This window comes from Nannospalax galili, unplaced genomic scaffold (assembly GCF_000622305.1).
Source record: "Nannospalax galili isolate Female #2095 unplaced genomic scaffold, S.galili_v1.0 scaffold469, whole genome shotgun sequence".
NCBI classification, from domain to species: Eukaryota; Metazoa; Chordata; class Mammalia; order Rodentia; family Spalacidae; genus Nannospalax; species Nannospalax galili.
The window spans coordinates 1,362,858-1,367,677 of NW_008359443.1; the positions used below are offsets into that span (position 1 = coordinate 1,362,858).

General features: G+C 49.9%; 1 protein-coding gene across 1 annotated transcript in view; it reads left to right on the forward strand.

Annotated features, from left to right (window-relative positions):
• The window catches only part of Amotl1 (angiomotin like 1), a 111,372-nt gene extending 107,008 nt beyond the window's left edge, over positions 1-4,364 (forward strand). The window contains exon 14 of the transcript XR_003847815.1: positions 45-4,364. The gene's annotated coding sequence lies outside the window, so the exon portion shown is untranslated. The remainder of the gene's footprint in view (positions 1-44) is intronic.
• The last annotated feature ends 456 nt before the right edge of the window (positions 4,365-4,820 follow it).

Below are 4,820 nucleotides of genomic sequence, written 5' to 3' on the forward strand. Positions count from 1 at the left end.
AGCTTGATGTTTACCCCTATTTCCTGTTGGAGGCAGACTTCAAGGTACAGCTTCAGGAACCCGATGATGGTCACACAGCTACCCAGGCCACACCTAGCACCTCACCAGGCAGCCCTGGACCACTTTCCTGTATCTGGGACTCTAGAGCCTGTTTCCTGTGCCCCGTGTCCCAAGCTGTGCTCTTGATTGCTCTTGGTGAGCACATAGCCTTCCCTGATCCTTTTTACCCCTGCTGTGAACTTCCTTTGTCACCCCTCTGGTCAGTAGATACACGGTGTGGTCAGTGTTTCACCAGGGAGGCGACTGACCCAAGTGAGGCAGTGATGCCAAGGGAATGAGCCAGTGTGTGCGAAGGGGCGGGGCTCTGCCCTGATGAAGGCTCAGGTACAATGCTGTGGACCTTGGCTTCCAGGAGAGCATGGGAGGAAGGGGCTCAGGAAGGAGGAGAGGCTGATGGGGTAGATGGCCCTGCAGGGCTCTAAACTGTCCTCCAGCTCAGCAGGATTTGCTTTCCTGGGTCTCTTCCCACATGGCTACTTTTCCCTTAAAGGAAAAAAGAAATCTGTAGGTCTGTGAGCTGGTAAGTTACCTCTGAAAGGCAGCACTGAAGATGGTGCTGTTCAAGGAGCTTAGCTTTGGTCATATGATCCAGGACTGGCCTCTGGAATATAAACTGAATAAGTTACGGCCTCCCCAGGTTGAGATGGTGAGGGACAGTGAGAAGTGTAGGCTGGAGAGGAGAGGAGGAGGAAGGGGAAACCAGTGGCTTCAGCGGCTCCTGAGCCATCTGACAGGACAGAGGTGGGATTGACCCTCCCTGGCTCCCTTCCACAGTGGGCACAGGTCTGGAGCTACCCACCCACTCCCTTCCTCTTCCCTTCCCACACTGAGCATCGTAGTATCGTACAGAATGGGAAACTGAGAGCTCTGATAGCCTGAGTACTAAGCTTGCCCTGTGCCCTGTGGGATGAGAAGACGTGTAGGAGATCTGCCAGTTAGAGAGGGGCCGAGGGTGGGGGTTCAAGGACAGATGCAGGTGGGGTTGAGGACCACTTTTCGCAAGGTATTAAGTTCAGTCCTGGCAACTGACTCTCTCAAGGGCATATTGTCCCCAGTTAATGCTGGAGACAAACCAGAAAGGAAGGTGTGGAGAGATTTAAATAAGCAAGCTGTGCCCGAGCCATCCCAAACTCCCCTGTCACTCAGCGCAGCCAAGAGCCATCCAAAGCCTGCTCTCTGTACTTCAGAACAGACCAGATGTGGCAGTTTTCAGGGAACTTAGTGCTCCTTTTACGGGAGATCTGCCAGGCCAGGTCAGTCTTCCACCTTAGATCGCTAGACGCCTTGTGGGCACGAAGGACAGAGGAGCTGCAGGGCTCTGCAACCACCAGGCTCTAGGTAAGTCACAGGATCTGCTCTCATGTGAATTTGAGAAGATGCTAGATAGGTGTTTTGTTTGATTTTTTTCAGTGCTGGCTATATGCAGAGACTGGGCTAAGGCCTTTTTAACTAGTCCTCAAAGCCCCAGAGGAGCAAAGCCACATTTACTCTCCCGATTGCACTAAACCAGACCTCCTATAAACGCCCATCGACACCAGGCACGGGTGAAGTCTGTGTTCTGTTATATACACAACTACAAATGAGCTCTAAAGTCCTTCCTCACTGTGCAGAGGCCTGGTCTGCAGCTCTTCTCCCAGGGGTGTCTGATGGTAGAGGCTGAAGGTCCTGGCTCAGGTGAAGATTAAAGACTGTGCCTTTTAGTGACAGTTGACCAGCATTGTTCTCGAGTGGACAGTGTGGTGAGGTCTGCATGGAACATGAAGAGTGGTTGAGGTCAGGTCTCTGCCACTGAAGTGTCGCTAAGGAGATGGTTCTGTATATAAAAACTAGCACTATCTGGATGTTTATGGAGCTAAGCTGCCAGGAAAAAAAACAGTGTTTTCCAAAAACTTCAGGGCCTGTGCAGAACACAGCATTGTTCTCTCTGCTTTCCAAAGACTGGTGACCATGGAGCTCAGTTGTTCCCACCATGCCCTGATCATCCCCAGCTTGTATTTGGGGGAGGGCATGGAGTGGGGGAGCCCTATTTCAGTCCTACAAGGGTTTCTCTTTGGAACTCAGGCATGAGCTCCCTCATCAGGGCTAGGAGTGGATTTCAGGACAGAGAATCTAGTGGTGCTGGCACTCAGAGAAGAGGTTCGTGTGCCCCTCCGAGAGGCAAGCCATGCCTTCTACTAGTTCTCTCCTGGGTTGACCTCAGCACTATACCCACATGATGTAGAGGCTGAGGCATCTTCATTCAAGTGCTGATGAGCTGAGAACTCCTCCCTGAGTCCCAGAGACACGTGTGAACAGTCAGGAGAGGCTGGAGTCCTGAGTCCCGGAGACACGTGTGAACAGTCAGGAGAGGCTGGAGTCCAGGGAGGCAGTCAAGAAGAGGTAAAAGGGTTTCAAGGCAGACAGTTCACATGCAGACTGCAGAGAGCTGTGCTAAGCAACAGGTGTTCTCCAAACAAGTCTTCCCATCTGCACTGGAACACACGGAATGTGTTTGTGTTCTGTGAATGATCTCATGCTCCTGTTAAGCAAAGGAGTCTTGTGGCCATTGGAAATGCGATCTCACCTATGTTCTTAAATGGTGAAGCAAGAGACTAAGCAACCAGCAGCCACTCTCCCCAAGGCTGAGACGGCCACGGTGTATGTGTGTGTGTGTGTGTATGTGCGTGTGTATGTGTGTGTATGTGTGGGGGGGCTCCCTTCTTTTTTTTTCCTAATCGTGTTTTAACCTTTGTGTGGTGTGAGGATTGTTATACATATGCCTCTGATGGCCTGTGATGTGGTTCCACGGGAGGTAGGCAGGCTGAGAAGATAGGGAAGCCCTCAGCCTAGTGAGCAGTATTTTTCTTTTAAGTCTTATACCCCTTTCTCATTTAGTAATTTAATGGTATATTATGATGTGTATGTATAAGCACATCCATAGAAGGCAAGCTTTCTTTTCTTAGTATCCAGAAAATCCAATTTTCCACCCGTTGAGGTCTCTTTAGGAGGGTCACAGAGCTTCCCAGCCATAGAAATAGTTGTGAACTTTCCTGGAAAAGCGGCCTCCAAGGTCTGCATGTTTCTTTGAGTCCCCTTGTGGTGAGAAATCCTTGTCTTCTGAGAATGGGTTTAAGTCCTAGAAATAATCTCAAATTGTTCATAGCACAGATGAATGAATACAGAGAACTCCAAGGTGAAGCAGAAATCCTGTGGTGGGAGAGATGGCTCCGTCGATAAAGGCACTGCTGCCAAGGCTGATGACCTGAGTTTGAGTCCCAGGATCCATGTGGTGGAAAGAGAGACCTGATTCCTGAAAGCTGTCCTCTGACCTCCACATGCATGCACGGCACATACATATACACTCATGAACACAAAATAAATATTTTTTAAAAAATTTTAAGAGAATATCTAAGACATGTTGGAAAAGAGACTTTGGACTCAAAGCCTCTGACCTCTGAACCTGGTGATTCAAGGAAGGACTGTACTCATTAGTACGTGTGACTGCTAGGAGCCTCATTTTCAAATCCACATCGCTTGCCAGGCCTCGTATGTGTTCACACCCCTACATACACTACGGACCTAAGTACATATTCACTAGTGTGAACAGCTGGTAGGTATTCTGTGAAATGGAGATATACCTAAGTGCATGTTATCGTCATGTGTGCTGTGACTGGGGTGCCATGTCTTTGTCATGAGACTTTGCTTCTTCTCAGAGTTAAGGCTCTGCCCTCTGATCAAGGCAGTTCATATACAGCATTTTCTTGTATCAGCTCCTGGAGTTTTGCCGCCTAGTGTTGTGTTTACATGTGACTTTGCCTAGGACTCTGTTCTCACACACATACCTGTGAGTATTTATTACAAAGTGAAATGGGAACAGGTTTGTCCACAGTGGTTTTATTTGAATGGAGGTGTTTTTTGCTTTCGAGGAGGGATGGTGCAGCCCCTTCCTCAATGAGGCACTGACAGAATCAGTGGCAAATTCTGTGAAGTAGGGCCGACGCAGGCTCCAGCTTCAGCCTGACTTGGAGCCCCTGCCCCTCCTGTCCTGTGCGTGTCACTGTGTTGGAGGTGTGTGCCACACTTCCTGGTAGATTCTGGTATCCAGGCATAACCTTTGGCATCTTTGTGTCACTGGACTTTTATCAAGGGGTAGAATACAGATCTGTATAGCTGGATGGGTCCGTGTGCAGAAAGAGGGAGTCCAGGAACACTGTGGGTCTCTTGCCCCATGAATATGGATACCGTCGGTCAGCCAAAGATTTTCCTATCCTTTGCTGCTTAAACTTGTGCCTTAATATTGTATATAATAAATGGATAAAACAGCAGAGTGGCTCCTTCCCTTTCCCCTGTCCTTTCCTCTCCAGGTAAACAAAGCATTAATAAAGGCCTGTGTGGAGGAGCTCCTCGTGGTTCTGGCCCCAGAGCTCATGGCTGCCCAGTGGCCATCGGCCCACACTGGCACTGGCTGTGGATTCCAATGAGTCATGAACCGCTGCTGGAGTTGGCAGCCCGTGCTCACTGGCCCTGGGATGGATGAAGGGGGAAGAAGAGCGGGAGACTGGGCTGGGGAAGCCATGCCATCTCTGACCACACGTGAGCATCCTCCGGGGGTTCATGGATTCACTGGTCTGTGACTGTTGGAAACAGCTCTGCCTTGGGATGTGCACCAGGGACCAGCCACAGTCAGACGTGCCCAGTGCCCCAGGATAGACAGGAAGATGATAGCTGCTTGGTTAATGTCTTGAGTCACAAGAGAATCCGTGGGGAATGTTGACAGCAAG